The following is a 24,484-nucleotide window of genomic DNA, read 5'->3' as shown; positions in this document are numbered from 1 at the left end:
AGTTAACAGTCTGAAGGGGAATCACAAACCTTGCAAGCAGGTTCTGGCAGAAAGGGGAAGTCCCTAGGTTAGTGTGAAACAAAGTAATTAATGATCAGATGCAGTTCTTCCCTTTTCACTTTTGCCACACATGGTCTTAACATGAGTTAGCGGGTTGAGATGAACCCTAGGCTCTGCCCTGAAGTTTGCCTCAGCCTGCTAATGTGTGGAGGAAAAAACCCTACAAACTGTCCTGTGTTCATTAGGATTTTACCATGTGTTAACTAATGTGTAAGGAGAGAACACCCCCCCCCCCCATGTGTGTTTTTAGTGGGAGTTACAAGAGTATTGTCTAAGCCCTAGGGGAAAGGTACAGGGTTTGTGACTACCAGTCTCTCCAGCAGCGACTTGGGCAGCAGCTCACTCCTTTTTGTTTGCAGTAAAGAACCATGTCCTCATCTTGCATTTACTATTGATCCAGAGGTGAGTTTGGGAAGCAAGAGGGAAACATACCAAACGTGATAGCAACCCCTACAGTTTTCTAAGAAGTAGTATGACATGGTGAAGGAGCAGCAAGAAAAGACTCCTTCCTGAGACAGGGGTGGGAGAATATAGATATTTTTAATATGTGCCGCCTTGAGTGTTTTTCTTGTTGTCTGTCTTAATAGCATTAGCATTGAAATACCCCCACTCCTGTTTTGAAGTTAACGTACAATTGAATTCAAAGGGAAGAATGAAGGTCAGAGCTTCGCTTTCAGTGTTGTTCGGAAAGAGACATTTTTCTGCATGTGTAGCTTAGTAAGGGCAGCAGCAATTAATATTTTTTTTCCCCAAACAGAAAATGCTAAAAATGTGCCCCCCACCCTCCAGCGATCGAAAGATTGGGTAGAAAAGAACAACAGCTAGAGATCCTGCTGATTGTAGGGTTTCAATTTATTAATGTCTTGTTTTCCATGTCAAAGGGTTATAATTAGAACAAGTCAGCTGGTCACTCTCTCCTTGGCTTTGCCTACATGGGAAATTTTGGTGTCCCTCTCCAGTCCCCTGCCAGTCTAAACCAGTAATTGACATAGCGGTAGAAACCTCCCCTCCCTGTGGAGGCTATTACTCTGGTATAAGAATAACTTTCTTTGGTTTAGTTTGTCACTTGGGAAGGGGTTTAAATTAAACTGGTAAAACTTTTTTTAATGGATTCCTCAACAAATAGTGGATAACCTGCCATAATGATCTAATTTGAGACTGTATTAACTTTTTTTTAGGGCTTATCTGCTCAGGGGAAATTGACTTGAATTACTGTTCCAGAATAGCTCCCTGTGTGGACATTCTGTTTTAGAATAAAAGTCACTTTATTATTCTGGACTTTTATTCCAGAAGTGTCTACACAAGGAGATACTATGGAATAGTTAATTCTGCAATAGCTATTCTGATCAATTTCCATCATGTAGACAAGATTCTTACTACTATTTCTGTAGCCAAGGCCTTAGAGATATTATGACTGGGGAGCCATTTTTTAAGGATGACTTTTCTTTCAAACACGTTTTTCTCATGTATTTCGTTTTCAAGCTTGAGGCGCTATGGAGAAGAATGTTCAAGACATTCTTAGGTATTCTAGGGTCCCTCATGTAAATTAAATTGAGGGCATAGAACAAACCAGAATGTAATCTGACTGAGAGATGTGTTGGAACTGATTGGGGAGATGTGGGTAGTTAGCTGGAAGAATTGCCTTGTTTTATGTCCATACGTATCTGAAACAGTTACTGCCGTCCACCACTCACCTAACTATATTTATGAAGAGCGAACACTTATGAAACAGTATGCCAGTAATTAAAACATGTTTTATTTTTGCTTAGAATCTGCAGGAAGAGGAGACTGACAGTCGGGTTATGTAAGGGGATGTGCATCATGCTGTAGTGGAAGGTAGGAATAAAATAATTGAAAACAAAATCTGTTTGCTGTGCTCTGTTGCATTAAAATGTTTTGCTTGTAAGCTTTCACTTATCCCTTTCTCGTCCAACCCGTAATACTGCTATCTTTATTGTGGAGCATGTTTCTATTAGAAACCGTATTTTCTAGTGATTAGTAGTGTACTGATGGTAACTGTAGTCTGGAAGGTGGAAAAAAGTCTGGTGGTGGTGAGCTATTTTCAGATTACAGGAGGCAAAAAATGAAGTTTAGACTTTTAGGTCTTCCTCTATGTACCGACTGTTTCAAATACTGTAGTTTATTAAGCACTTATCTTGACCTCTACATATAAAACAAGTATATAAAAACAAATTCATCACTTACTATGAAGAAGTGAATTCAAATTGACAACTCTCAGCCATGTTTGTTTAAAAAAACAAACACACACCTTGGAAGAGAGATCAGGATTTTGAAATCTCACTTTTTTTTGAACTTCTAGGTTTGTACTGTAACATAGTGGACTCACCACCTGAAGCGCCCAGTTGTGGCAGGGTGCAGTGCTGTGAGTGGTCCTTGTCTCTGGCACCATTTTCAGGCAGCCCATCTCTCAATGGGTCTTCTGTGGCTCGGCCCTTCAGCCAGGTTACAAAGTTCAGTCCCCTAGAGTGGTAGCAGAAGGGTCCAACAGAAAGTTCACAAACCCCCCCCCCAATACAAGAGAGCCTTTTGCTCCCCATCTTGGGCTATTTTTGAGCCTGCCTTTGAGCTCAGTATTCCTGCCTTTGAGCTTGCATGCCTCAGTGGCTGGTGAGGGAACCCAGGCCCACCCTCTGCTCTGCCTGGGGACCCTGTGTAAAGTAGCTAGGTCTGCTCCTTCGGGCAGGCTGCCATTTCCCTTTGCCACTTCATATCTCCAAGCCCCCTTGCGCTGCTTTCTTGCAGTTTGAGTTTAACACAGCTTCCCTTTTTCGGGCTTCTCCCTAGATCCTCTCAGCTTCTTGTTTCTCTGCTAAACTAGCTACCCTTCCCTCTGTCTTGGACTCCACTGAAGTGCTTTTACTGCCATACTTCAGGGCCTTCCAATCCATGTGTCTGATGCTAAGAGAGCTGTGCTAACTGACTCAGGAGGGAGTGAAGCCCAGCCCTTTGCCCTTTAATAATGGGGAGATTCCAGAGGTTCTTAACCTCTCTACTTCAGGCAGGAAGGCACACGGCTATCCGTTCTCAAAATCATGTTAATATTAAGTTTGAGACAATTTAAACACAAAGCAATTCTGTTTGTGTTGAGGACATGCATCATGTGCCCTTCAGTATACAGGTGATGTTGGGTACAACCATGATGATCCTGTTCTGATCTTGTTTGTGGCAGAACACATTATATCCTTCCCCTTCTGTACAAGTGGTGTTTTGATCCAATGCTTGTGACATCGAAGTGCTGGAGAAAGTGAGCTCTCTGAATGATTCCAGGGTTTTTAAAAGGGCACAGAGGAAGAGTAATTCTGTTAGAATTGCATTTGAAAAGGTGTAAGCAGCAATAGGACATTTAATTGTATTCTTGTTTTAGACTTTTAGGTTCTATGTTGGTTAAAAATAATGGCTGAAATAGCTTTTCTTGAGTGCAATTACTAATCATAGGTTAGATGTAAAGGAATGTTTGCTTGTTATCTGCCTTGTGATTAAGGGGATTGAGGTCTGATTTTAGTAACCTGCTAACATTAACAGTGTTTGTTTTTAGAATAAAATGGCTCAAAGTATACAGAGTCAAATGGGTATAAATACTGAAGGAAAAGTTGGTTGATTTCCCTCTCTTTCCCCCGGTGTTTTAAATCTAACACTACACATAGGGCTGGCTTGGAATGTTCTAGGCATCTGTGAAATTTATTAGCTGCATATATTTGTAAGTCAGCTACCTTATTGCATAAGTCATTTTAAGTGGACTGGATAAAACATTTTGAGAATGTATTGAAGAGAGCAATTCTGTATTGTCCGGTGAACGAGCAAGGTGACTTAACAGGTCTCTTCCATATCTAATTTCTGAGTACAAGTAATAGATTCTTATGCCTACATGCATTTAGGTAGCTTGAGCCCCATTAGTACTTTAAAATGCCCGAGCACATTTTCATTGTGGCTACTCTGGCTTGCTTGTTATCCCCTGATATCTCATTAGATTCGAGAGGCACAATCTTAGCGGGTCAAGGTTTCCTTCTCTTTTATATTTTCAGTGTGGTTTCAGCTCTTATCAGGATGCTTGTTCTTGCTGTGATCAGCTGTAAAATTTAAAAGTAGGTTGGAGTGGGGAGAGAGAACTTTAGGCTTCGTGTACACGCAGGTACCCTAGCGTGAACAGGCTGCTGCTGCTATTTGAAGCCCTATGTCCGCTGGCGCGGAGGTAGATGATGTGGCCATTAATATGCTGGTGGCCTGTCTACCCCAGGGCTGTCAACATTGCTAAAGACAGTGGAGCTGAACTGGTATTAGCCATGGTGGGAAATCTTTGAAAGGAGCTTTGGGTCAAGTAGGTGTGGCCTGAAGTTACACTTGCATAGTACTATAGATGTATACTGAACCCACTTTTGAGACACAGCTGTGATCGTGGCTCTTATTTGGTTACTGAACTATCATTTGTTTTTTGGTGGTCTTTTTGGTGTCACTAGTTTAGCATTATCAATTAGAATACTATACTGTGCTTTTAAGTGTACATTTCAAAGTTTTTCTATTTTGTGGTGCTGATTGAATGTAAGTTTTTAAAAAAATAATCTTAAAATATTCATGAGCATATAAATGCTTTCCAAAAAAAAGCACCAAACCCACAACCTTGATAGCTTGTCATGGCTTTGTCACTTGTCATTCTATGAAGTTATTAGCAGCTTGTAATTCGGAATAAAATGCTGCATTACAAAAATAGCAATATTCTTGTTTCTCTGGCAAACGTTAAATAAAATTAAAATGCCATGAAGTCAAATAGCAGTTGAGCTGACTGCATTGTGGTACGATTTGAACAGACTGTGGCTTTTACCTTTCTTGTGGGAAGGGATGCCTGCTTTGTGTTATCTGAGTCTTGGAATCCCTATTGTGTTAAGTTACAAAGGATAAATGAGGCCGAAACTGAGAAACTGGTCCTTTGTATGGAGATTCCAGTATCTGCTTCTGTCCTTCTTAACAAAGGCAACATGCCAACCATTTCAGATGGTGGGATGGGACACAGTTTCTGATACAGTACCCAAGCTCTGCCTGCAGTTCCCAGACCATTTGATGACTAGTCTCTTGTAATGTCTTTTAGACCAAGGGAATCCTGGTTATTTGATGAGACAATAAAGTTGTGGCTAATTTTTTTCTGAAGCCAGACTGAGTTATTTTTGGTAGGCAAGTTGTGAGAAGTGCATGAACCAGAACTGAAGGAGGAATTCATAAGGAAGCAGGCTGGGCAAATACTCCATTACTTCTGCTGCTTGGTGATATTTACAAGGAAACTGAAGCAGGTCCTCACTTTTCCTTCTCACTTAGGCTAGATGTTCTGGATGGCTGAAATACAGGCAGAATTAAGTACAGGTCAACAGTTTAACCAGAGCGGCATTGTGATCTAGTAGGGTAAATGCAAGACTGGGAGCTCATGAATCTTAATACTATTTTTGAAGCCATGTGCATTTCAGGTAAAGACATCATCTTTTGAAGTGTTGTAACTGATATAGTATAGAGCACCGCTTTGCCCTGAGTTTGGACAGGATCGCTTCTTTTAAAGAACATGTTGGGATCAACCATGAGCCGCTAATGGCATGGACTAGCAGCTTGGTCTAGCTCTCACTACAGTCATTGAGAGACTCCTATTGACTTCAGTGGCAGTTGGATCAAGCTCTTAAGATGTGTGACGGTGAGTTAGTCACAATTTCTGTGCCCCTTGCCGCATCTTTAAATGGGGACAGTGTTTATCTACGGCACAGTATTAGTGCGAAGATAATTGTTTATAAAGTACTATATGGTCATGCTGGTAGTATTATACATTTCAGGCTACCGGACGGTGGTTTTACGAACCTGATATTTACCCCGGATATGTTCGTATTATTATTGTACTTACTCCAGTTTACTCAGGGAATTTTATACGTTTAAAAAATTTAACACACGCAGGTGGAGGCACGTATTTTGTTTTTTACAAGTCTTTTGTCGTTTGTGTGTTGTGGAACCAGTCACAAATGTCTTGGGCTATTTATTTGATCTAGCTATCCCAATTTGCATTTTTTTAAAATCAAGAGCCGGAAAACTTGTACGGTAATGAAGACCTTGACTTGGTGTAGCCTAGTACCTAGCAAAATGGGGTCCTAGTTCATGATTAGAGCTCCTAGATGCTCAGTCGTAATCTTCTCACAGCTTTGTCGGCTGACTTTGATCGCAAATCCTTGGATGAAAGGCAATACAGAAGCAACATACTAGTGTTCCTCTGCAAAACCTGGGTCATGGTATTTCCAACATACTGGCATATTTCCATGGTCTTGTTTGTAAAATCCATCCCAGTTTTGATTGTATAGATCACTAAGGGAGGAGATGGGGGAGAGTCAGCATGATCTCTTGAGTTGGTAGCTGATACTCTTGACAGAGAATATTTCTCTATGAGGCCTCTTCTGCTCCAGGAAACACTCCAGTCACTGGCAACAGGTTTCGGCAGTGGGTCCCTCTGGGTATGTCTGCACTGCAATTAGACATCTGTGGCTGGCTCGGACGAAGACGCTGTTAATTGCTGTTTAGACCTTTGAGCTGGGGCCTGGGCTCTAGGACCATCCCACCTCGCAGGGTCCAGCTGCAGCCCATATGTCGACACCACAATTAAACAGCCTCTTAGCCCAAGTCTTGTGAATCCGAGTCTGCTGGCCCGGGCCAGCCGTGGATTTTTTTAATAGCACGGTAGTCATACCCTCTGAATCTATTCTGACAATGGTTTAGTTGGAAAGGACAAAGCATGGTAGGACAAAACAATTTTCAGCACCATTACCAAAAGCATTATTGAGGCCGTATCTCCGTTACAGAGCTCATGTCAGTGTGGTTATGTCAGCCTAGCTACACTGACGTAGCCCCTTCATGTCGATGCCGCATAGGCAGATAAAAGTAATTACCACTTCTCCGAACCATATTTACCTATTCCTAGATTCCAAGGCCAGAACCGACCATTGTGACCATTTAGTCTGACCTAATATAACACAGGTGAGAGGACTTCCCCAAAATAATTCCTAGAGTATATCTTTTAGAAAAACATCCAATCTTGATTTAAAAATTGCCAGAGATGGAGAATCCACCACGACCTTGGTAAATTGTTCCAGTGGTTAATTACCCTCTGTTCAAAATTGACACCTTATTTCCAGTCAGAATTTGTCTAGCTTCAGCTTCCAGCCATTAGCTCATACTTCTAGCAGATGTAAAACAATGCCAATGTAAATTTTAAGCGTTGACCAAGCCTGGGACTCAGTTAAACCAAGCAATACTAGCAATTAAACAATTTTAAACATACTTTCAGAGGAACTTATTGATGATCATCAGCAGTGGGTTTGTTTCCTAGCATTAGATGAGCTTAAGACCATGGAATTGTCTGAATCCTTGGACCTTTGCTATTTTTAGCAAGATCTTTTGGACATATGTTAGCTCAACTTCTACACACCAGTTAATGAATGCTTTCATAGTCCATTCAGTACTTTCTGAATATGCTCAGTCTTTGTCCTTAGAACAATGCATCCGGTATATTAAGTATAAAAGTATAATTACCATTTTTATTCTGTAAGCTGTTGTGACAGCCAATGCCTTGTTGAATGGCAGGTAATAGATTGGTTGTGGAGACATCACTGTGTGTGGGTATCTTTAAAAAGTGGATATCTACATTGATCTCGTCTTGCCTTAATTATTCAAATAGGAAATTGTGTCTGTTGAAGAGAGAATATATAAGAAAGGGGTATTACTCCAAATAGTAAATAACAGTGAAAGAGTTACTGCTTTTAAGAAAAGGTTCAAGGCATACGGACATTAAGTAATGCCAATTAAGTGAGGTTAACACTTAACTCTAGTTACTAAAACGTGCCAAACCAAATTTATGTACAGAAACATCATAAAAGCCTTTTAACTTTAATACATGGTAAAAGAATAAATTGCTAGCCTGTCAAAAGGTTAAAAAAGACAGAAAAAGCATTAATTTAACCAATTTAAATACATGGCCTAAAATAAGGTAGTCTTAAAAGGCTAGTCTTGTTGTAAGAATAAACTTTGTTTCAGGGTTTTCCTGCAGATGGTAAAAATATCCTTGTAGCTGTTTGAACCACTATCGAACTATTCTAATTTTCCTTTGTGACATTCCTTAATGACCAGCATAGAAATGGAAATATTTCATTTCTATTACCTTCTCATTTACATCGGTTGGAGAAGAATTGATAAAAAGTTGTTTAAATATAAATTCTCGGTACATGTTGGACTTATGTGTTGTAAATCTTTTCTTTCTTAAAGACTTCTCTACTGAGGAAAAATTTAAAACCCATTGTGGTAAATCACACCTTGCTGTACCCATGTTAATCATTTTAGTTGCCGCATAGACTAAATATCAGTTGTGTTTAAGCAAGGTCTCGTTATTGCCCATCTCCTCTTCCTATTTGTTCCTCCAGTGAAGTAGCAATGCTAAATTTGAAACGTCGCGTTAATTTCCAAGGCCGCAAACTGGCTTCACAAGCATAGAATGGTGAGGAGGTGAAGCTGGATGATTGAATAATATCTTTTATCTAAACATATCTGAAACGATAGCAAGGGGAATAATGAGCAGGACTGGTTGAACATGTGCCAGTCTGTGTAAACAATCTTTTCAAACTTGTTCTGTTGTGAAAGTGATAAACTATTAGATAGTTGCCATAATATGATGAAATAAAGTGCAAGATTACATAAATCCTTCCGTGTATGGGGAAGAGAGTGAGGAGTGCTCAGATAATTTAGAAAGCATGAATTATAGGAGTTAATGTTTTGTTCTGGAATGAGAAACCATCTGGGGCTAGACCTATAAAGGGATTTAGATGTCTAACTGCCATTTTAGCCACCTTAATCCCTCAGTCAGCTGCCATCTATCTCTGTAGGTTCCTAAAGTCCCATGGTGCCTAAATCTGAAGCTGGGCCTGCACACAGCTGCCTCTGTCTAGGTATCTGGGCACCTAGCTCACCGCTAAGATCCTCAAACTAGGCATTGCCTTGCCTATCTCACCTGCGGGGCTCGATCTACTAGGTGGTGTCAGAAACTGCCTACCAGAATGGGTGCTGCACAAAACAACATGAGGAAAAGATGGTGTTGCGTTCCCCCAACCCCCCAGTAACCTTTAGCCCAGTGGTTAGCACGCTCACAGAGGAGAAGGGAGATCCAGGTTCCAGTCCCTGTGCGCCAATGCATATTTAATTATTTATACATGGAGGAACAGTTTCAACAGGAGAGCCTGAGATCGGCCCAGCACGCACCCATTGCCCAGTGGTTACAGCATTTCTTGAGAGTGGGGAGATCCAAGTTCAAAAGTCCCTGCTTCACAATCGGGCAGAGAATGGAACTAAACATGGGTTTTCCACATCCTGGCTGAGTACCCTAAACACTGGGCTAAAGGTTATAAAGATAGTACCAACTCTTTTGTGAAAAAGGGCTTAGACATCTAACTTCAGGAGAGGGTTCATGGCTCTGACTTCCAAACGTAGGCATCTAAGTCCTTTTGAGGGGCAGGTCTTAGGGCATTTCCTACTGTCTACGTCAGGAAACTTCCTGTTCAGCCCGGTGGTATTTGTGGCTCCATTCTTAGGTGCCGGACTTCCCCTATGCATTGTATAGGGAGCCTGGGCACTTAACTCAGGGTTATAAATCTCACTAGGCAGTAGGGCACCTAAAAGTTAGGTGTTAAAATGCTCTAAGTCTCCTTTGCAGATCTAGCCCCTAAAAAATAGTTAAGAAACTCCATGTCCAATTATTGATCGTAAATCACTGGTTTGTCCTCCTGATTCATCACCAGTAGGAAAACTAACACAACTTGGGTAAATCATGTTTCTTGTTCTGTTCTATTAATGTTTTTTTGAGACTTTCCTTGTCGTATAACTGCTTTTCTTGTGGTTGCAAACATTTGCATTTAAAAAGTCATCTTCCGACATAACCATCCTCCTTTCTCTGCAACTGAGAGAGTTTGAAATTAGCATGTTAATTGTAGCTTTTTAATACTGTTTGTTTTCAGAGTCTAATCTTGCTTTCAGAAACTCCATGTAAGAACTGTCTCTGGAGTAAAACGCACAAACAGACTAACAGTTTGGTTGGTTTTTTGCAAGTCATCGGCTAGTGCTGGATGGCAAACTGTTTCCACTTGGACATCTTTTTTAAAACAGGCCTGTGTGATCATTTGAAAAACATGCCAGTGCAATTTGTGGTTGTTGTCACCACCTCTTGGAAAAGGGGGGTTAGATTTTAAAAGCCCTTAATAAACATGTGGCATTTCCAGTGTTAGTATGCATTCTGGTAGAACTCTCTGAGACCTTCAGTGTTCCTGTGGGCAGCTGTGAGACTTGCCTCGGCTCTGTGTCACTGGCCCAGTACATCAATTTGTTTTGGTAGATTGCTGGTAGGTGCCGTCTGTAATGCGTGCTCATTCTTGCAGACAGAACAGCGAGTATTGAATGGATAGCATTAGGGGAATGGAATTTATGCCACTAATTTCACTGGACTTGCCATGTGCTCTTAAAATCTAAGCCCTTTTGAAATAGAAACTCTTATCCTCAGTACTGCTGATGGCTGTTAAATCTTTGTGAATTGATTCCCTCTCAGAATTTTTTCAGATCCTGGCCCTTCCCCGTAATTGCTTGTAGTAGATGTCACAGTTGAAGGCAAGTTGTGCCTGTATACCCCTTCCATGACTCAGCAAGACCACCCACTGTAGGTTCCCAGCTCCCGAACTGCCACCTCTGTTGCACGGAGACCCTCCCGACTTGGGTTTTTCCAGGCTGCACAGTTCCCTGTCTACACTGAGTTCCCCAGCAAGCCAGGCCTCCTCTGCACTTTTTCTCTTCAGAGCCTATTGTTACCCTTAGCTACAAGCTACTCCACAGCTCTTTCTACGTGAGCGCGTGCTTATAACCTTACCAGCAAAACTTAAATGTTCTTATGTACTTTTGTTAACCCATGGATGCCTGTGTTGATTCCATCAACACTTTCTCGTCTTGAAGTCAGTGGCAACACCAAACAGGAGATAAGCAATGCAACCTTGTTTACACCAGTATCTATGAATAAAATGTTTATAAACTGAGGAGAGTAAATATTTCTCGGAGTTGTGCAAGCATAAAAAACATAAGCAAACGCTGATGCACAAAAAATGCAGTAATTTATACTAAGCTTACTAAGAGATCCCAGTAGATTGTTTGGGGCAATTGCTCTTCAGCCTGGAGGGTCCTCTCACATTGGGATCTGCAGTGTTCAGTCTTGTCCCTTCTGTAGTTTGTGCCAGAGCAAGTGCCTTTATCCTTTTAAATGTCAAACGAAGAAAAAAAGAACTAGGCTGGAAAACATGTTGGTTTTAGCTGTTGAAGGAGAGGAAAATTCAATTCAGGTCTATTTAAAAAAACAACCTGAGTTAAAGGATATGTCCAAAAGTTGCTGCCTCCTTGAGGTGGCTATGGACAAACTCCTTTATCAAAGGCACTTGTATGGGAGCTGGGGTACCTACGTTCTCACTAGCCCATTCATCCCCTAGCACACCCTTCCTCCTCCTCCGCTATCACTCCTCTTCACCACTGGACTAGTCTGGTAAGCCCCTTTGTTTTCGGTTTAAACCGATTTTTTTACCAAAAAAATCTCTGGTTTTACAAAATATCTTTTTTTTTCTTTCTGATTTTCTCCCTACATTTGTATCGTTCAAATATATAAAAATAACTTATTTTATTAGGAAAATACAACACATTGCATGTGATATGTATTAGAATAATACATTAGTCTGCATGTATATGCAAAGAGGCCTTTGGAACTAAGGTTGTGTGTTAGTCTACAAGATACACACAATAAACAAACAGACACGCACGCAAGCTCTGAAGTGCCGGTGCATCTGAATGTACTGATGAATCTCATGCCCACCATGTACCCATTCAGGCCATTAGCAGAGAACAGTTTAAAGATTTAGTGCATTAAAATGGGAAGAAAATGAAAATCTGTATCATAATATGTTTCCGAACACAAGGAATTATTTGAAAGCTTGAAAAAAAAGAGGAGAAAAGGATGAAGTTGAGTGTGTGTGCTGCAAATGGTGTGGCCCAATTATTAAATGTAAATATTTATAGGCTAATAGTACCAAGGCTACAACAGTAAACTGCTTATTCAAATGAAAAGTTTTATTTGGGGTTTAGAGAGAGATTGTTTTCCTAAACTCATAGGAGAAACTGTGTTTTGAGTTCTGTTTTAGTTCTACAGCAAACCACATTGAATTCTGTTCATCAAAGCATTAATATACTGAAGATTAATATAAACCTTTTTCTCCTGGGCTTCCGTCCGCCAAAGAAAACCCCGATATTTATCCAGAAAAATGATTAATATGTTTTGCACTGATTTTCACCTGTTTTTGTTGTTGTGATAAATACTGATAATTTCCTGGGTAATTTTAAATAAAATAAAAACCAAAAATGAGGGGCCCTACAATAGGCAATAGTGTATTCTGCTAACTTCAGGATATTGTGACTCTCCGAATCCATTAAAATGACATTGCGTATTGCCTTATAGTGAAAGAAACCTATTGATGACCTTTATTTATAAAAATCATAATTTGCCCCACTAGTGATGAAACATAGGTATTAGATCTTTAAAGGCTCTTTATGCTTTTTTCTTTTCTGTAGGTCATCTGAGTCAACCGTCCCTTATCACCTCTGACTCTTCCTGATTCCAGAATAAAGTTTTCTAGATGTACTTCATCTCTAACGAAGGATTTTCTCTTGATGGAATAATTTTGTTTTTCTCCCCTTTCATTTCCCTCCACCACACACTTTTTGTCTCCTCGTTGTCTCCGAGGTTTGTGGTGGTTTCTCCACCGCTGGAAATGGTAAAATCAAGATTGGATTCCCGCCCCTAAAATATGGGCTGTAGTTCAAACAGGAATTAATTCAGGGAAATACTATGGCCTGTATTATGCAGTAAGTCATGCTAGATGATCACAGTGGTCCTTTTTGGCCTTATAATCAATGAAAATGTCTCTCTCCCTTTGCTCTGCTGCTACTCTTTTCCCAATGGCAACTACCACTGTCAGTAGTAGATGGCAAACATGGTTGCATTAACATGTAGCACTTCCAGTTGCCCACTGTGAGATGTTGAGCCATGTAGTCCAGGGGGGCGACACTCTGCAGCATCCACTGTACTGGGTGTGCAGTTAGCTAGAAACTTCTACAGTGAGGTGAGAGCTGGATTGAGGAAAATGGGTAACTGAAAGACTTGAGTACCCCGCACTTGAAACCTAACAATTCCTTTACAGAAAAATGAGCATACGTTTGCTGACTATTCCTAGAAGAGTGTCCTTGAAATAATCCAAAAGGAATGTATAGTCACCAAATCAGAAGGGGCATTACTCTACCAACTGAATTATTGTAAAGAAAGTGAGAAGATATGCTAAATTTGAAATGGACTTGTGGCCATGCTTTGAAGATTGATGGGAATATTTAATTTCAGATAAAAGTAGGTGTGTTACGGTTACTGCAGCAGCTAGGGAATACTTGAATAACTTTGTACGTATCACTCGCTTACTGAGTCCTGAATGAGAACAGGATTTGAAGCGAAGATTGAGCAGAGGCAGGCCTACACATCTATCTCCTTTCCCTAGTTCCAACGCTGCTTCACCTATGTGGCTAGATGAGGGATTGGCAACCTTTAGCACACGACCCGACCCGCCAGGGTAAGCCCCCTGGTGAGCCAGGCCGGTTTGTTTACTTGCCATGTCAGTAGGTTTGGTTGATCACAGCTCCCACTAGCTGCGGTTCACCGCTCCGAGCCAATGGGAGCTGCGGGAAGCGGCGCGTGCTGACGGAGGGCCAGTGGGAGCTGCGATCGGCCGAACCTGCGGACGCGGCAGGTAAACAAACCGTCCCGGCCCACCAGGGGGGCTTATGCTGGCGGGCCGCGTGCCAGAGGTTGCCGATCCCTGGGCTTGATTGTTCTGCTTGATCAGTTAGCATTTAGTGCAGGAGTTTTTCCTAAGCACCTGTGCAAACAGCATGTTGAGTTAAAGAATGTATGCATTTTGGAGTTGCTTTTGTTTGTATAAAAATAGAGAATAACTTCCCCTAAAAAATGGAATTCTTTCTAGTTTTGCGCATAGCCTGTAATCATCTCAGTGTGGAAGTTTAGTATAAATGTGGTTTATACTGGCAAAAGCGTGCTTTTGCTGATTTGCTTATACAGATTCTCTGAACAAAATAAGCTATATCAGCAAAAGCAGTTGTTTGCTGGTATAACTGCCTCTAAACTATGGCTTTTGCTGGTATAGAAAGTGTCCTTAAAAATCGCACCCTTAACCAATGTTACTATACTGGCAAATGTTTTAAGTGTAGACCTGGCCTAGGTTTCCTAAAGTGTGTCAGTAGCATCCTGTGATTTGTGGCATTGGGTTCTGCAAAGCGATCCCATAGAACGAGTGTGGATTTTTGCCTCTGTGGCTAGCAGATCACCCCCTGAGCGGAGTTAGCATCATTTGTGTGCTGTATCCTGATATGAAGCCTGACTGTGAAGGGTGCAAGATATTGGCAGACATCAGGTATAGTTGGAGAGTACTTGGTCACCTTGCTTAATAGCAGATTAGATACTCAGCAGTAGGTATGCTGTCTGTTGCAATGAAAGTTGTTTCTTTGAGTTGTGGCTGTACTATTTTGTGTGTGTGTGTGTGTGAGAGTACTTCTTTCTGACACAGTCTTTGGTAGCAAGAAACCCGGGTGCTCCCTGAAACTTGAAAGTAATAGTTAAAGCTGATGTCAGCATTGAAATGAACAACGTCAAGTTAACCCTTATTGAACATTGAACCATTTATTGACTGTTGTGCCAATCCAAGTTTAGTTGTAAAGCTAATCTCTGGCAGTTGATCCACCATTAAGAATGATTTGTGAATGTAAATGGAGGTCCAGTAAAGGAGGATGTGATCAATGTCAAAGATTGCTAACCTAATAAAAAGAACAGTAGATCACTGGCTGCCATCTTGCCTTATTTTGTGGGGGACAGTTACCTCTGTGCTTACGAAGCTCATGGCCCTGTATGTGGAAGGGAAGTTTTTTTCAGATATTTGAAAGTGATCTCTGACGCTTGGTCCTGAAAACCACAATGTATTGGATGTGCTTTCTTCTTGAGTAATGAGCATATATTTAAAAATGTAACTCCCTCTTGACTATTTTTTTAACTGAGTATTTTATCCTTTGATTTTAATATGTAAAAACATACAGATGCAGGAAAAGTTCTAAGAAATGTTCCAAAGTAATGTGCCCTGTAATCAGATTTAGGATAAAAATAAAAAATTTGGCAAACCAGAAAATGAAATTCCAGTTACGTCACTGATAGAATAGCAGTGGACATTCTTTCTGTTACAGCAGAAAGACCTAGATTTTCACTAGTCAGGTTTTGTAAGGAGCAAACACGTAACAGTGCTGAGTATCAAGGATCGTGCCTTGAAGTCAAATGGCAGGATTTCAGAACAATTTCACAAATCAGAAGTAGCCCTCCGTATGTAATTTACAAAGCATTAAATGTAGGAGCCCTAAGTGCTTTCATATTAAAGGGCTGCATCTTAAATGCTTTTGTAAGCAAGATGATACTGGTATTCAAGGTCTTGTAGTAATTTCTCTGAATTTAGAGTACATTTTACCACCGAAGGCTGTGCTTTACTGTACCTGCAGTTAAAATCTGAAATCTCTAAATACTTATAAATATGTCTGCAAGATAAAACTTGTTTGTTTTTTGGCTCTTTAAATAGTAGTGAGATTTAGGTCTATTTATTCTGTTAATATGTAATGCTACTTTCCTGTACAATTGCTTTGCTTGTCCTCTGGTTATTTTAGGAGTACTTCAAAGGGAGGATGTTCATATATGGATATGCTATTGTCAAGGTTCCTTCCCCACTCTTAACTCTAGGGTACAGATGTGGGGACCTGCCTGAAAGACCCCCTAAACTTATTCTTACCATCTTAGGTTAAAAACTTCCACAAGGTACAAACTTCGCCTTGTACTTGAACAGTATGCTGCCACCACCAAGCGTGTTAAACGAAGAACAGGGAGAGAGCCCACTTGGAGGCGTCTTCCCCCCAAGCCCTACCCCCCCTTTCCTGGGGAAGGCTTGATAAAAATCCTTACCTATTTGTACAGGTGAACACAGACCCAAACCCTTGGATCTTAAGAACAAGGAAAAATCCATCGGGTTCTTAGAAGAAGAATTTTAATTAAAGAAAAGGTAAAAGAATCACCTCTGTAAAATCAGGATGGTAAATACCTTACAGGGTAATCAGATTCAAAACATAGAGAATCCCTCTAGGCAAAACCTTGAGTTACAAAAGGACACAAAAACAGGAATATACATTCCATTCAGCACAGCTTATTTTACTAGCCATTAAACAAAAGGAAATCTAACGCATTTCTAGCTAGATTACTTATTAACTAACAGAAGTTCTGAGACTGCATTCCTGATCTGTTCCTGGCAAAAGCATCACACAGACAGACCCTTTGTTTTCCCCTCCCTCCCTCCCTCCCGATTTGAAAGTATCTTGTCTCTTCATTGGTCATTTTGGTCAGGTGCCAGCGAGGTTATCTTAGCTTCTAAACCCTTTACAGGTGAAAGGGCTTTTATAGCACTGTATACAGAAAGGTGGTTCCCTTTATTTTTATGACAGCTATGTAATTTGATGGTTGGAAGAAACTTCAAGCCTTCCATTTTTGAGGGAGAACACAGTTAAATTAGATGATAACCCTGCACAATAATTGATACACGTGAGAGAGACTCATCTAGCCTTAATTAATCAGATGTGTCCCCTATATGATTTCCTTGCCAAGGGACCGACGACTACGTTGAAAAATCCTGCTCCAACAAGGGCAGCCTCAAGCATTTGAACATTAGCTAACAAATGTGACACTTCTTTTCTTTTTAAAACAGATTTTAAAGATAAGTTTTGTAATAGCACTGGAATCATTTTCTTATTCAGTCTTGTGTTACAAGATAACAGATGTATGAAAGATCGAAAAGAGTGATTTGATTAGGAAGAGTTGGCATGCATTGGGCCATGTTATCCTGCTTTCTTGGCATTCATGATCATGCAATTAATTGGCATTTCACACCTAAATAAAAGGAACATGCAAATTTATGGTCATAGAATCACAGAATATTTGGGTTGGAAGAGACCTCAGGAGGTCATCTAGTCCAATCCCCTGCTCAAAACAGGACCAACACGAACTAAATCATCCCAGCCAGGGCTTTGTCAAGCCAGGCCTTACAAACCTCTAAGGATGGAGATTCCACCACCTCCCTAGGGAACCCATTCCAGTGCTTCACCACCCTCCTAGTGAAATACTGTTTCCTAATATCCAACCTAGACCTCCCGTGCTGCAACTTGAGACTATTGCTTCTTCTGTCATCTGCCACCACAGAGAACAGCCTAGCTCCATCCTCTTTGGAACCTCCCTTCGGGTAGTTGAAGGCTGCTATCAAATCCCCCCTCACTCTTCTCTTCTGCAGACTAAATAAGCCCAGTTCCCTCAGCCTCTCCTCGTAAGTCATGTGTCACAGCCCCCTAATAATTTTCGTTGCCCTCCACTGGACTCTCTCTAATTTGTCCACATCCCTTCTGGGGGGGGCGGGGGGGGGCAAAACTGGACACAATACTCCAGGTGTGGCCTCACCAGTGCCAAAGAGAGGGGAATAATCACTTCCCTTGATCTGCTGGCAATGCTTCTACTAATACAGCCTAATATGCCGTTGGCCTTCTTGGCAACAAGGGCACACTGCTGACTCATATCGAGCTTCTCGTCCACTGTAATCCCCAGATCCTTTTCTGCAGAACTGCTGCTTAGCCAGTCAGTCCCCACCCTGTAGCAGTGCATGGGATTGTCATGCCACACCTAAATAAAAAGTAACAATTTTTCTGGGGAATGTGATAGATTGGGGTGGGGAGGGAAAGGATATTTGTGGTTTGTCCTTCCTCTTGAAGGAGGGGAATTGCCAGCAGATTGGGGGACATGATTGTTCCCCTCGATTCGACATTGGTGAGGCCTCATCTGGAGTACTGTGTCCAGTTTTTGGCCCCACACCACAAGAAGGATGTGGAAAAATTGGAAAGCGTCCAGCGGAGGGCAACAAAAATGATTTGGGGACTGGAACACATGACTTATGAGGAGAGGTTGAGGGAACTGAGATTGTTTAGTCTGCAAAAGAGAAAAATGAGGCGGGATTTGATAGCTGCTTTCAGCTACCTGAAGGGGGGTTCCAGAGAGGATGGATCTAGACTGTTCTCAGTGGTAGCAGATGACAGAACAAGGAGTAATGGTCTCAAGTTGCAGTGGGGAAGGTTTAGATTGGATATGCGGAAAAACTTTTTCTCTAGGAGGGTGGTGAAGCACTGGAATGCGTAACCTAGGGAGGTGGTGGGATCTCCTTCCTTTGAAGTTTTTAAGGTCAGGCTTGACAAAGGCCTGGCTGGGATGATTTAGTTGGGGATTGGTCCTGCTTTGAGCAGGGGGTTGGACTAGATGACCTCCTGAGGTCCCTTCCAACCCTGATCTTCTATGATTCTGTGAAGTGTAGTGTTTGCAGGAACTATTATTGAGCAGTAGGACTGCATTTCTCATTGAACATGTGAAATGCAGCATATATAAACAGGATTAAGTGAAATCCAAATGAGCAAACCTCTGTTTTTGAGCATGTAATGTGGAGGCGTGTCAGTTAAGTGCATGTTGCCATAAGGCAAGGCAAAACTGGGGGAAAAGGTACCCAGGATTTGGAGCTATTCTGTTTTACTTGTAAATGAGGTAGGGTGGCTGTTGTGGTTTTTTTAAATTTTTTTACTTTAAGGAAGAGTTTGGTCAGAACTGTGAATACAGTGATCAGGTAAGAGGGTCTTGGTATATCTATTTTAAGTTAGGGTGGGTGCTCAGTAAATTTCTAGGTTTCAGAGTAGCGGCCGTGTTAGTCTGTATTCGCAAAAAGAAAAGGAGTACTTGAGGCACCTTAGAGACTGTCCAATTTATTTGAGCATGAGCTTTCGTAAGCTACAGCTCACTTCCACGGATGCAACTTATGCTCAGATAAATTGGTTAGTCTCTAAGGTGCCACAAGTCCTCCTTTTCTTTTTTTAGTAAATTTCCAGATATTTTGACCAGTATATGTCTAATAGCAGATACTGGTACCTGAATAGAATATTTTGCAATATTTGTTTATCCTTTGACTGAATGTCTCTGCTTTGTAAGTGGACAAAGTAATGACACACACACACGTAAATTGTATATTTGGAGGGGAAAAGTAACAAAGTTGTACCTGAAGTGAACCAACTCTGAGGGCATTTCTTCACTAGCAACGTTAAAACGCTGCCGCAGCAGTGCTTTAACGTGGCTGTGTAGTCATGGCACCAGCAAACAAACAAACAACAAAACCCACCTCCAAGAGAGGAATAGCTCCCAGCGCTGGTGCACTGTCTACACTGGCACTTCACGGTGCTGAAACTTGCGGCGCTCAGGGGTGGTTTTTTCACACCCCTGCGGGAGAAAGTTGCAGCGCTGTTAAGTGCCAGTGTAGACCAGCCTTTGGAAAACACCATCTCTCCTTGTTGCAATTGTAACTCCTCTTGGTTTATTTTAGGTATTGAAAATTAATCAAGCAAATAAACTTCATAAACAAAAATGATCAGCTGTTGAGGGTCACTGTGATCGTTTGCGTTTCTTTGCAAAATTGTTGCACGTGACTTAACCAGCATGATTTCACTCTTCCCTTTAAATCAGAATCCTAGGGGCAATCTCCCAAAGGTAAATGGAATGAATAAATCAGCGTCTGGTTCTCCTGTACACTTTTCTCACTATGCAACATGGCATATAAACCCAGAAAAGACCAGGCCACAGACATGTGCTGATTCATCCAATTCTAGGCAGTGCGGTCCAGTGGCTAGAGTATTAGACTGGAATTCAGGAAATCTGGTTTCTGTTTCCAGCTCTGCTTCTGGCTGGCTGACCTTCACCATTCTGTGCCTCAGTTTCCTCTTTTGTAAAATGGGGATAAATGATACTGCACTCGTTCGTAAAACATGTGGAGATGTATGGATGATCACTATATAAAAGCTGTTAGTATTATTTTTGTTTCATCATACACGACGTTATGTACATCAGACTAATGTCAACTACGTCATGTGGTGTGGGAGCAATATGCAGAACACAACTTTGGAGCTAGTAGAAAACCTTGAAAAGTAAGATACGAGGGGTGTAGAAGCAGACCGGTAGAAGTATTACTGTGATTATTTTATGTCTGAGTTCCATAAAGTTCAGCTTTCATTCCAGGCTATAGAAATCTGAAAATAGAGTTTGTGCAGCCTCAGGTGAACTTCCATTCCACAAAGAGCAGAGGTGTGTTTTTGTGCATGTGGAAATAATTCACCAGCTAATTGATACTTCAGTGGTCTTATTACAGTTCCTAGTGCACAAATGTACGCATCAGTCACTTCTAGGCTTACAAGTCTATGAAAAGATGAGCCTAGGAGTTTAAATTCATAACTTTGCTAGACACAAAATCATGGACTGAATAAAGACACTGGTTTTATGGCTCGTTACAACAATCTGCAACCCAGGAATTGTCCTTTGTCCTACCACTGCAGAGGTGTTAAATGCCCACTTCACCTTGAATGGTCTCTTAAAACATGTTGACTCCTTATGGTAACTGTCCCACCTTGTATTTAGCTGTAACGCTCTGAGTACCTTTCCCACACCTGAAGAAGAGCTCCAAAGCTTGTCTCTTTCACCAATAGAAGTTGACCAATACAAGTTATTACCTCACCCACATTGTCTCAAGGCTATGTCTACACTACAGACCTTACAGCGGCACAGCTGTACCGATGCAGCTATGCCGCTGTAAGTTCTCCCACATAGCAGCTCTGTGCTGACAGGAGAGAGCACTCCCTTTTCCATAATTAAACCACCCCCAATGAGCCGGGGTAGCTGTGTCAGCGGGAGAGCGTCTCCTGCTGATGGAGCACTCTCCACACCTTTTGTCATTCAGGGATGGGTTTTTCCCTCCACTCCTCTGATGGACAAAAGTTCTATCAGCAAAAGTGCTGGTGTAGATATCCCAATATCCTGGGACCAACCCGGCTACAACACTGCAGACACAGCTCAAGGCAGATTTACAGTGTTCCCACCATTCTGGTGCTGGTGAGAGACTGACTAAGCTGGAAAAATACGCCCCCATGGCCGACACTCTGAGAGCGAAGGGCTACGAGGTGCAGATGGATGCCCTGATCGTCGGAGCCCTGGGTGCCTGGGACCCCTGCAAAGAGCATGTGCTGCGGACCTGTGGGATGGGTCGACGCTATGCACGGCTCATGCGGCGCCTCATGGTCTCGGACACCATCTGATGATCCAGGGACATCTACATCGAACACATCACCGGCCACCGACAGTACCAGGGGGTGTGAGCCGGAATGATGAGAAAGGGACCGAGAGACTTTTCCCATTGGACCATATAAACTGGAGCCATAAACTCACTGAACATTAAATCTCACCAAATAAGGGTAAATCCATCCTCATCATCGTATCCACTCATTATACTCCACGCCTGAAGGTAGCCATTATATGAACAACATACCCTCATTGCTCAATGTCTGTACTTTGACCCATGAACATTTTACCCCCAAACGGGGATATTGCAGATTATGTATTCCTTACGCCATCCGATCCTAAACCGAATTTTGCACCACTTCATAATCTGTACCTTATTCCCTGATAATCAGAAACTTCTACGCTTAAACTGTGTACCATTTTTTTTATTTTAACATCATCTTACTAAAATTATTAAGTCTGTTGATTGCTGCTTGCAATTTAAGAAGTTTTTGAACTCGGATTTTTAAGAGCTGAAAAACAAAGCAATAGTGCTGTCTAACTCCCTTCAATTTGTGAGCAGTGCAAATGTTTGGCAATTTTAAAGCTGTTTTTAACAGAAAGCCAACAAAATTTATTTTCTGGAGGTGTGGAGTACCTGTTGCTCCAGTTGACCACAGTTAAAGCTGGTTTCAGAGTAACAGCCGTGTTAGTCTGTATTCGCAAAAAGAAAAGGAGTCCTTGTGGCACCTTAGAGACTAACCAATTTATTTGAGCATGAGCTTTCGTGAGCTACAGCTCACTTCATCAGATGCATACCGTGGAAACTGCAGCAGACTTTTTAAAAAGTCTGCTGCAGTTTCCACGGTATGCATCTGATGAAGTGAGCTGTAGCTCACGAAAGCTCATGCTCAAATAAATTGGTCAGTCTCTAAGGTGCCACAAGGACTCCTTTTCTTTTTACAGTTAAAGCTGTGGATGCTCAGCACCTGAGCGAAGGCTAATAGTTCTTAATTCACCTTTCTTAAAAACGAACAAACACACACTGAGCTAGAGGTTACACAGTTCCTGTTCACACTGAAATTGTGTTATAGAGAAGGTTTTACTTCTTGTTTACTAAGAAGGAATAGGAGGAAGCCAGTTTATAGCCACCAAGAGCTTTAGCAAAGGTAAGTATTCAGTAAGTCATTTAGTAAGTCATATTGTGTTGCAATACTTTGCCTTCATTTGTTGTAATGTTTGTTCATGATATTTTTGGTTAAACTGGTTAAGAAACTAAGGTTCAGAACTTACATAATGTGGCTGCCTAGTTTTCAGTGTAGTTTCAGATGGAAATTAGAAGGTAGTATTTCAGGGTTCTATACTTGACATACTTTGTGTCTTTTGGCAAGCCATTTACTTGGCCTCAGTTTCTTCATCTGTTAAAACGTATAATGCATACCTACCTGTCTTTGGAAAGAACTTAAGTCTTCGGATTACATTTTCTGTACAAATGCAAAGTGTTAATATACATAGGACATTTAGTAAACTGCAATAGAGGAACAATTTTAAAAGAATCTTTTAAAATTAGGACCTAATTTTATTTTCTGCTCCAATTCTCCTGTTTTCAATTTCCCCCCCATCATAGGCACTCAAACATCAAACTTCACTGAGCCTATCTGTAAGAATAATGAACCGCAATATATACTTTGCCTTATAGGTCTTGGATGAATTTTCACTGACTAAATTTTGTACTGTCAGACAAGATTTGAGTTCATTAGTTTTTTATTGATTTAAGGTAATAGCTATAAAAATATTTTCATTGCAGTTACGCAACACGTGTTTGTCTCCCCCTTCCTTTGTATGCTGTATGAGTGTGTTCTCCAGTGTTTTGTCCTACAAACCATGTACCTAACCGTATAATAACATCAATATTAACAGTAGTTAATACTGGAAACGGGTGGGGTGGGTCGGGAGTGCACACTGGCATGATCATAGCTTTTACAAAATCAGGCATTTAAGTAGTTGTCATCCTCAGTTTGAGGATTTTCACTGTGTTCCACTGGATTTTCTGCCTATAATATTTCAGCATGTATACAACAGTTTATCATGTCTAAACCACCTCCAGGCCGTTGGTTTAATTTGATTTGTATGCATTATGCTATTACTCATAAAGCGACTTACTGTGCATTTACTTAAATTTTCTAGTTATGTCATAGGCATGTAGTAACAGCTTGTGACCATGTGCTGTCTTCCTGTATTTTTAGCTGTTGTGTAATGTAAATAGTGATTCTGATTGGATAAAATAGTTATACAATATAATGAGCCCATCCAGATTATAAAAAACCTTCAGTATGTCTGCATTTTAGTAGAATGCTACTACAGCCTTCAGTTTCTCTATGTAGAAAACGCAAGAAACTTTGGAGTGGTCAGTTGGTTGAGAGGCTCTGTAGAGATTAGGACAGATTTCTGGAGGTAAGATATTTTCTTGGAATTGAAGTAGTAAAAGGAAGAACTCAGCTGCTTAAGTTCAGATATTAAATGTCCAGTTTATATTTAAGAAGACCTAAAGAATATAAGATGCAAATGATTATAAACCATATGAAAAATTCTTCTGATTATTCAAACTAACATTCAAAACATGTCACTTGGATGTGAGAACTTGAACCACTTTTATTTGCTTACTGTAGAAAACAGATTTGTGACTGCTGAAAAGAGATCTAGGAAGAAATGCTTAAGCATTAACTTAATTTGTAAAGTCATCTGTAGCAATACATTTGCTTACAGACTTAATTTTAAAAAAATCCTTGCAATAAGAGAAAAATCATTCTGTTAAGAATGGAGTTCTACAGTGTTTGAAAACACTGGAGTGTGTTTAGAGCAGAGATTTGGGGAGGAAAAAAATTGTTGCTGTTTGGGTTTTCTTCCAACAAGGTTGGATATTTAAGAACAATAAATGGAAGCTTCACATTTCTCAAATGCTTTACAAAGCCAGTTTTTCCAACTAGAAAGGAAGCTGTTAATTATGTAGATCATTATCAGTCATGAGTTTTTTGTGTAAAGTACCTAACTAAAAGTAGATAC

General features: G+C 40.9%; 1 protein-coding gene across 3 annotated transcripts in view; it reads left to right on the top strand.

The window, feature by feature from the left end:
- Positions 1–639: 639 nt before the first annotated feature.
- Positions 640–24,484, top strand: part of SLC23A2 (solute carrier family 23 member 2) — a 102,539-nt gene continuing 78,694 nt past the window's right edge. For 2 of the 3 annotated variants that reach the window (XM_077805599.1, XM_077805600.1), the window contains exons 1-2: positions 640–1,896; positions 12,730–12,932. The gene's annotated coding sequence lies outside the window, so the exon portion shown is untranslated. The remainder of the gene's footprint in view (positions 1,897–12,729; positions 12,933–24,484) is intronic. The other variant, XM_077805601.1, reaches the window with a different exon arrangement.

Source organism: Eretmochelys imbricata, chromosome 26 (assembly GCF_965152235.1).
Source record: "Eretmochelys imbricata isolate rEreImb1 chromosome 26, rEreImb1.hap1, whole genome shotgun sequence".
Taxonomy (NCBI): domain Eukaryota; kingdom Metazoa; phylum Chordata; order Testudines; family Cheloniidae; genus Eretmochelys; species Eretmochelys imbricata.
Note: the sequence above shows the minus strand (reverse complement) of the source record. Positions and strands in the feature narration are given on the sequence as shown.